The 9,386-nt window shown below is 46.7% G+C and overlaps 1 protein-coding gene across 6 annotated transcripts in view; it reads left to right on the top strand.

The window, feature by feature from the left end:
• The first annotated feature begins 2,367 nt into the window (after positions 1–2,367).
• The window catches only part of LPAR1 (lysophosphatidic acid receptor 1), a 159,136-nt gene continuing 152,117 nt past the window's right edge, over positions 2,368–9,386 (top strand). The window contains exon 1 of one of the 6 annotated variants that reach the window (XM_082615224.1): positions 2,368–2,431. The gene's annotated coding sequence lies outside the window, so the exon portion shown is untranslated. Of the gene's footprint in view, positions 2,432–2,601; positions 2,649–3,064; positions 3,133–3,363; positions 3,521–3,559; positions 3,755–5,154; positions 5,237–9,386 lie in introns of those variants that run through there. The other 5 variants (XM_082615225.1, XM_082615220.1, XM_082615221.1 and 2 more) reach the window with 5 other exon arrangements.

Below are 9,386 nucleotides of genomic sequence, written 5' to 3'. Positions count from 1 at the left end.
CTCATGTTTGACAACACCAGCTATCTTTGGGCCTCTGGCTCTGGTGAAGTCATTTGAAGAAACAGATCTAGAGAAACATCGCTTGGCAGAGGATAAGAGAAAGGTTAGGACAGAAAGCATTAAGATGACTATCCAAGAAAGGGAATCAGTTTGAATGGCAAGAGGGCCACAGACAGATAAAAACATTAAAGAAAGTATATCAAGGTATCTTTCTGCATCTCTATTGAAATAACATCACCTACTGTTGGGTTTGAAGAGGCCTGCTCAAATATATTATCTTACTTTGTTAAAGGCAACCTAGAACCTGATTAAATAGACTTTATTAGTATTATTATCCCATTTTACAGATGAGAAAACTGGCTCGTTTGGAACACAATACTAGTTTTGATGGATTAATCTCTGTGCTGAACTGGATTCTGTATTGGATTTCATTTTCTCCTTTTGCACTGGGCATACAACCTACAGTTGATTTTAAAGTTATTAAACTAAAACTGGGTGAAGAGCAGTCTCATTCAGACAGGTCTGCATGTGTCAGGGAGACGGGTCTGTCCAGGCTGACCTTGTACTTTGCTCTCCAATTCATTCTAGGCCATGGTAGGCCAAATAAAGAGGAAAGAAAGTTTTTTAAAGCAAATAACTTGGAACTCTTGAATACACATCTTGTGTGGACAGAACTGCTCGTTTGATGTTAGAAAGGACCACAGAGTAGTTAAGGCAGTTAATATATAGTCAAAGCAGAAGCAACCATATTCCTTAAGATGGTAAGAGGTAAAATCAATATCCTGGGAAAACATTCAAGCTGAGTGGTAGGCAAGAAACTCATTTGCACTTTATCTTTGATTTATGAGGAAGGGTGAAAGATTGAAATAATTAATTTGTAAATTAATTATTTGATACTATTTATTGCCATAGTTAATATAATAATTTAATTATTTTAAATAAAATTTTAAAATATTCTTTTTACTAGATTGAGAAACCCAACAGTAAATACAAAGAGCGTGTAATAGAAAGAAGACAGGAAAACGAGCTAAGTGATTTTTCTGAGGTGGGTAGAGCTATGGTGCAAAACAAAAGTCCCTTTCAGTATAGTCTTTCTTTTCTTACCAATATATGCTTTTTATTATATTTAGATTATATAGTGGACATTTTCCTATTTGTCCTGGTATCTTTTTTTAGAGTTTAAGATCAGCTCTCATTATTTTTGCGATAAGAGAGTTTTTATATGCATTTCTGCATGCTGTAAATGAACATATTAGCACCGTGCATGTATTAAATTTTCTATTTTTTCACATTTTAATGGATTATTATAAAATAAATGATAAATTGGTAGGAAAGGAGAGGAAGCAGAGTTCTTTAAGGCTGATTTTTTAACAAAGGGGATTTGATACATTGTTTGAAAAAGGAAACAGCTTCGGATAGTAATGGATGAGCAGTCAGGGTTTAGCTTTGAGCGTCCTGTGAAAACCGCAAGACGAACTCAGTCAAGGTTCGAAGCAGTCACTTGCGGGCGACGGTCACGTTCTCTTCGAAGCAGACCTCACTGGAAGTTTGAGACGTTTCCATCCCCACCAAGAATTCTTCCCCTCCCCGCCTTGTGCGGTTTCCGGTGACCTCTCATTTCTGCGAAGCCCAAGGTTACCGAGTGACCACCACCAACGCAGCCCTCCCTCCTGGTTCTGCGTTTCTTTCTTATATGTACTTGTATCATTCCTGCCAAGTTCCCTGACATACTGCTGTCGTAGACCCCACGTGCCGTTTCAGGCTAGAGTTTGCCCAGTTTTTACTTGTAAGCTGCTACTTTTGTTGTGTCGCGGCTTTAGCAGTGGAGCTAGAGGCAGAGAATTGCCAACACTCCAGGAAGCCAAGGGTGGGAGGTGGGTAGGGGGTGGCGCGGCTGGAGAGCCCCCGGTGGACCGGGTGTTGTTCAGGAACCTGGGCGAATCTCTGTGGCTGCCACTTTCCCGAGAATCCCCAGGCCTTAGTCCTGCGCCGCTCCCGCCCACACCTCCAGGTGTGTATTCCCCGCCCTTAATTACTCTTCTAAAATTGATAGTTTGCACTTGCAAAGTTACACTGGGAAAGCGGAAGAGAAATTTATAATCATGGATATGGAGAACTAGGGGAGCACAGTCACACTTGCTTTGGTCTGCAGACCGAGGCAATCGAAAACTCAGAAATGGAAACGTGTGCACCTTTCCGGCAGCAAAATTGACTGCGTTCTTTGCAGCCTCGACTTGAAAGCTGCGCTGGGAGAAACTCTGTGCCTCCGGGAAAGTTTGGAAACGGAACTACGAGAGAGGCCAGACATCGGGGATTTTGCGGGCCCTGCGATGTCTTCCAGAGCTTTTCAAGTGGGGAGAGAAGAGCGACAAAATGAAAATGCAACGTGTAGGGGAGGCCGCCCGAGTCCCGCAAGTCGTCGGTCGCAGAGGTGAGCGCGGGAGCGGGTGGGGATGGGGATCCGGAGCTGGAGGCCGTGGGTCTCCAAGACGCGGGTGGGTCCGATCCGGGTGGGGGGCGGTGGGAAGATGATGAATGGGAGGCTTGGGCTACCTCCACCCCCGCCCCTGCAGGCGGGGCGGGGAGTCCGGCAACTGGATGGGGGAGGAGGAGCACAGAGGGTAGGGGCTCTGGGGGCGTCGCGCCAGGTAAGGGAATGAGCCAGGGGGAGGGAGTCGGGGGGTGTGGGAGTTGCTGACTTGTGCTACGTGGAGCCTGCAGAAAAGAAAGAAGGCGGAGGAAGAAGGGGGCTGGCGTCCGCCCTGCTCCCGCGGCCCTCCCTCGGCGCCCCCCTCCCCCGCCGCCCTGCCAGCGCGCCAAAGCCGGAGCAGTCGGGGCCGAGCGGCGGCTGACGCTCCCGGAGCCGCGACGCCCCTCTCCCCCAGCGGAGCTTGCCGGGATCTCGGGCGGCCTGGGCCCCGGCGCCGCCGAGCCCTCCCCGGCCTCCCGGCCGCGCGCGCGGGACCCCGGCGGGGTGGGCGCAGGGGGCGGCCCCGCTCCGGGCGACGGCCGAGGGGCGGGCGGAGGGCCGGGCTCGGCGGGCCGCGGGGCGGGGGCTGCGGGGATTGACCGCGCAGCCTGAAGCCAGCCCGGGGGCGGCGGGAGCCGGACGCGCGGCGGCGGCGGGCGCAGGTAAAGGGACGGGCGCGGCGCGGGGTGGCGCGAGGGGACGGTGCCCTCTGAGCGCGGAGCCAGCTTTCGCTGGGTCCCTTACGCCGCCAAACGGCGCGCTGGGATCGCCCTGTCCTGCGGCAGACAGGCTTTGTGGCTGTGTGTGTGTGTGTGTGTGTGTGTGTACGCGCGCGCCTGTGCCGGGTGTGGGTGTGTGTGCATGCTCGCGGGCCGACCTGAAGGAGGCGAGGCGCTCCTGGCCTCCCCAGCCAACTAGTTGATCGAGCCCCGGGAGGGAAGTGGCCGCAGCCGCCCGGGCCGCCGGCCCTCCCGTCTCCCAACCGGGTCAGCGCTCCCCGGGGCCCACGCTGTGCCCCGTGCCAGCGGCCGGGACCCGCCCAAGTGACACGTAGGTGGTCTCCGGTTACCTGGGTCTGGGTGGGGGCCCGAGCTGGCAGGCGGGAGGCGCTCGACATTACCCCCAAGCCGCGTCCCGGTGGACGTGGACCGCCGGGGGTCCCCGCGCCCCGCAGCGCCGAGCTTCCCCACCACTTGCTTCTCACTGGCCACTCAGCGGTCTCTCCCCGCCTGAGGACTTTAAACTTAAGTTTCTGTCCGGACGCCTAACAACCACGTTTATCAAGTAACTGGGGAATCTAAGGCAAGGGAGGGACCTGGCTTTGAGTTGGTGGTTTTGAAATAGACGGGCTCGTTGTGTGTGTGTGTGCGCGCGCGTGTGCGCAGGACTAGTTTGTTGTGAATGGATTTACCATTTATTCTTGTTTTTCTTTGCTGCCATTTGGACTTTGATGTGTAAGAATGACGGTATCCAGGACTTGTTGCTGCCTTCAGTATGGGGCCTGAGTTGCTGTTTTCTGCTGCTACTTCTCTTTTTTTTGTTGTTGTTGAAATCTATGGAGATTTCGTAAATGTGGCTTTCCAGTGAGCGCTGGCTTGTTAAAGTTTCACTATGAACGCGTTGTTTCCCATTGGAATAGATACATATTTACAAACATGAATCTTGAAAACAGGTGACTGCTCTTATGAGAACAAAATCCTCTATTCCTTCGGGCTTTAACAGTCCGTGTTTTTCACCTATTTGCATAAGTGTCGTTTGCCCAGCCTAAACATAACTGTGAAGCAAGAGGTCTGTTATTCAAAGCTTGCAATTCGGGTTAGAGGGAGACCGTGCTGGTTTAAAACTAAGTTCATTTTCCTAAGAAACTATTCCCTTGTCAAATAAGAGTAGTAAGCCCCAAGGAAAAAGGGTGTGTACTGAAGTTATGGCTATTTGGACCGAATTAAATTGCATTAACACACACATGCATAATGTCATCCATTTGTTTCTGCCCTTGATTCTCCAATTCTGGGGAGGCCGGAGCATATTTGCCCCAAAAGCAAAATTGTGAAAACGATCAGCATTATTAAGGCTGCATTTTTCTTGATACCATTTAATTTGAGGATAAAGAAGCCAAGTAGCCAGAGAAAGAGGTAGTGTGTGGTGGGAAGGCCGGGCTGAGGGGCCAGGCAGGAGGACTGGGTTATCATAATCTGATCCCACAGACACACCACGTCCCCTAGCGGTGGGACTTTAACCGGTTAGGTCAGCTGGTCCTCCTTCTCGGTGTCCTCATCTGGAAGATGGAGGGGTTTCATCATCTCTGCTGTTCCTTCCAGCTCCCCCCCATAACTACAAACTGAAGGGTGATTATTCCATGTTAGAACAGTAGGAAGAGAGTAAAGGGAAGTGTCAACTGTTAGTCTGGGAGGTAAGGGGGAGGGCAGGCAGGCCTAGAGGGTTGAGGAGAAGCAGCAGTGGGAGATGCCAGGAGGGGGAAGAACCTGGAGCTGGGAGTCGGTTCTCCCCTGTTTTTTCTTTCCTCCTGCACAAGGACATGAATAATACCACCCTACCCCCACCCCAGTCAGTCTTCCATTACCCATATTATTTAAAGGGAGTGAACTACTTAACCTTAAAATTGACTTGGAGTCTGTAGTCTGACCTGGCCAACTTCCCATTTGCATCATTGTCTCTCAAGAGATGAGCTGCAGCTCAGTGCTGAGGGCACTCAGTTGATCTCAGAAATCTCTGCGAGTGATGGGAAAAGTTACCAGACATGGGAATGTAAGTGGCAGCCCTTTCAACACCTGAGTTTGAAACGTCTGATTTTATTTGAAGCTAATCTTTTCCGAAAAGTAATTTGATTTAACAGAAGATTCTACCACAGACTTCTCAAGGTTTTACTGAATCTGTTCTGTTAGACCTACTGGAAAATTCAAAGCAAGTAAAACTCTCACTTACTAAGTCTTTTTGATACATAGTGACAGTCAGTCTGAAGTTCATGATTTTTAGGCAGGAGAATCTTATTTCAAATGCTTAGTAAGGAAAGTTGCAACCTGGGTGGAATATACTGGGAAGCAGTATATTTTCACTGGGAAGCTCTAAGTGTCCAAATAACAAGACCTGAAATTTAGTTTGAGGTCATGATTTTAATATCTGTGCTTGATGTGTGGCCTGTCTCCCTTTTCTTTAATTTTTTTTTTTTTTGGTACCTATATACATACACACTTGAGGAACATGATGTATTTTAAAAGTGAAGTGTGATGTAATAAAACTTGGTTTAAAGTCTGAAAGCTTGCTCTGGCCTTGCTAACTCAGCATCTTATTTGGTTTCTAATGTTTACATACCATGCTATGTTCCAAATCCCTGTAGCGTTATTTAGCTGTCTCATGGAGAGCTATTATGGATGCCTTAGAAAGTTGGGAGAAAAGGAGGAAATTTTAATTGGATAAGCAGTTACTGAATTCCTTTGACAGTGGCAGATACAAGGATGAGAAAAAGGAGGCTCTAGAATGAGCTGCAGTACAGAGGGAAAAGATGCAGCTAACTTCAATATATAGCAGCTGGGTTGCATAACTAGGTGGCAGCTGTAGAATCCAAGAAACTTGGCATGCCAGGGAATGGAAAATTAAATTCTGTCTCTGGGGAAGACTTCACAAAAGAGACTTGAAGGATGAAAATGATGTGTCTCTTAAAAGATGAATGATGGGGAGTGAACTATGTAGTTGGATTCCGGGGTAATGAAGGCTGGAAAGATACAAGGCGATAAATTGTGGGGACCTTGGCTGTTATTTTAAGGAATTGTACTACCTAGGGACAGGGAGGGGGAAGTACAGTTTAACCCCACAACGCAGGAAGACACTGAGTCACAAATACTGGGCAGAGAGAGGGCTGAAATGATTGAGAGGTGCCTGGGCCCTGATTCCATTACATACCCTTGTAACTGATGCCGAGTGAGTTTCAGGGCACTGCTGCCAGCTTATCCAGAGTATAGAAAGTTTACAGAATAAAGAATATGCAGTTTCTTCTCCCATATTGCCCCCAAATTGATAGCGGCCTTTTGAGAAATTTAATTTAGTGAAAATTAATGATGTTATTGTGTTACATCTGGACCTTGCGAGGCCCTTGAAGCATGTGGGTTAAAATTGCTCTCCGGGCTCAGAGCTGACCAAGAAAGCATTTTGTTTTGCTTTTGTTTAGGGAAGGGCCTGCTAGTTAATGCTAATTGAAATGTGAATCTAATGGCAACCGACACTCTTGACTGTGTTTATGTTATACATAGTATTTCACAGTGGTTGAATATTTGCAGCACAGAAGAGAATTATTATTAGCTTAGAAATGGGGTTAACGCCCTTGTAAAAGGTAAGGGGGTGATGTTGGGGAGAGGGGAGAAGCACCCTTGGTGTTGCAGTGAGGGCTGACACAACCATGAAGACCCTTTATTAAGTTTAACCTCCAATAGAAGTAGCTTGCCCAATGCTGTAGATGAATACTACTCTGAGAACCTCCTTTCTGGTCATCTGCCTCTTTTGTTGTTGCTTTCCCCTAACTCTCCAGAGCGAAGGTGTATAGCTCATTATCTCTCAGACAGGAAGAATCTCTGTGGGCTCCATTTGGGAGAGACTTCCAGCAACTCTGGAGGCTTCCTCTCACACCGCAATACCTCTGTGTCAAAGGTGGGAGTGGGTGGCCTTTCAGCTGCATGTCAAAGGTGGAGCTGATTTGAGTAAGTCTTCTAATTGCCTTGAATCTGGAGGTGCTGGGCTAATAAGGAGACAGATGATGAAAGGAGATTAGGTCAGCTGCTTTTTACTGTCTTCTGAATACAGTTTGAATGAATGATCCTCCCAGCAGTTTGTTTTATCTTCTGCAAGGGAACTTGGGTTGGGCACGTTTAATCAATTAATTAAATTAGTTAAGTTGAAGTAACTCAAAGTTTTTTGGTTTTTTTAGGAGGGGGAGGGAGAGTGCTGGTTTTGGTGATTTTATTTAAATTCCCTGGCTTTTTTTTTTTTAAGCAGGTTGGTATGATTTCAAAGTAATGTTGTTGTTACTATTATTGACCTGGGGGTGTGGGGCAAAGAAAATTGTCTCAATCCTCGGATGCTAGCTCCTGTCATCTGATCAGTACTGTAGAAACTTCAGCTTTGAAGTTCATGTAACATTCAAATTTCTTTCAGAAATGAGAGGACTATTTTACTACATGTGTGGATTTAGGCTATAATTTATTTGATTTTTGTGGTACTGTTTTAAACAAAAAGTGATGTAAGGACAGGGCAGACTCTTAACTTTAGTCCAGTGCTAAAAAAAATACGTGTAAGCCTGAATGAGGTAGATCAGGTTGTGTTTGTTTTATTTAACATGGAGATAAAGGAAAGGGATTTCAAAAACAGCCTCTTTCTCTGAAAGAGAGAAAGTTGGACTAATAAAACCTGGTTATGGATCTCTTTGGGGTGGGATTGTTGTTAAAGGAACTCTTGTTCATTACGGCCATCCTGTGTGCCTTGGCTTCTTAAGGTTTAGGATTCACTGTACAGAGAGGGCTACTGTGAACCATTCCTTTTTAGCAAGTTTTCTTTTTTCCCCTTTTCTTAAATCTCACAATAGACTGGATTCGATTTCATGTAAGTCTGCTATACTCAACCTTCTTCCTCTATGTTTAAGTGGTTCTTCTTGACCAATCCCCAAGCTGCCTTCATTCTGAGACTTGTCCCTAACAGAAGGATACTCCTGGCTCTTTGGAAGGAGAAATGATTTGGTGGCAGAGGAAACAAGTTCTGTTCTACCCCTAGCAGCACTGAACTGACCGCCTGCTATAACCCAAGCATTGTGCTAGGTGCTAGATGGAGGCAGGGAGTGGGGATGAATAAGGCAGGATTCCTACCCTCCAGCAGAAGCTGAGCTTACAGACATATTAACAGATGATGATTGCAATTCAGTGTAACAGGTGTGACAAGGGAGATCAGCTCAGGGCACTGTGGGAGCACCAAGCAGGGGCACCTGACCCTCAGGGGCATGGGGTGGGGGTGGGGGTGAGGGAAGGCTTCTAGGAGATTAAGATCTGGGAGGAACCTAGGAGATAAACCAAGAAACAAGAAGAGAAAAAGGTGATCAAGATAGAGGGAATCAAGGGGCTTTTAATTTCCAGTGTTGTTATTGCTGAATGAGTCGAAGTTCCATTCTTTTTTTTTTTTTTTTTTTTTTTTTGCGCTACGCGGGCCTCTCACTGTTGTGGCCTCTCTCGTTGCGGAGCACATGAACCTGTGTCCCCTGCATCGGCAGGCAGACTCTCAACCACTGCGCCACCAGGGAAGCCCAATTCTTTTTATATCTGTAAAATAAGAATAGGCACTGATATTATCTGGTTGCTAATTCTAGTTTTCGTTTACTTGTTCCTTAATCTTTAATTTGTTCATTTATTCCAGATGCAGTAGATATGTGTTGCACACCTACTAGGTACTGGGGAACAGTAGGAAACAAGACACAGAAGGTCCCCTCTCTCCAGGAGCTTGCATTCTATCATATTATGTTCATGACTGAAGTTCTTTTGAAACATCTTCAGATATGGAGCATGTTTGTTGAGTTTCAACTTTAGGAATGTTTTCTTCAAAGTAGGCCCAGTGTTTTCAGGTCAGTTTGCTTTTCTTAACAAGATGAGAAGAGATGGATCCTGGTATTCTCATTTTCGTTTTATAAACTTGAAACTTTTTTGCCCAGATTTATCTCTTAGTTGTCAAGTCTAGAGATAGGCATAACTGTGTCTTATCTGTAGCCCTGGCTTGCTTCCTTCTCGTTTCAGATATTCTTACTTTTGACCCAATTTGTGTTTGGGGTTCTATATTCAGTTGATGACTTGCTTCCTAGAATAATCCAAACCTAGCCTTGGTGGGAAGTCAGACCTATTTTGAGGTCACGCCACAGTGAACTCTGCTT

The sequence above is a fragment of the Mesoplodon mirus genome (assembly GCF_964341445.2).
Source record: "Mesoplodon mirus genome assembly, chromosome: 1".
Classification (NCBI taxonomy): domain Eukaryota; kingdom Metazoa; phylum Chordata; class Mammalia; order Artiodactyla; family Ziphiidae; genus Mesoplodon; species Mesoplodon mirus.
This window is presented reverse-complemented; position numbering and strand designations above follow the sequence as displayed.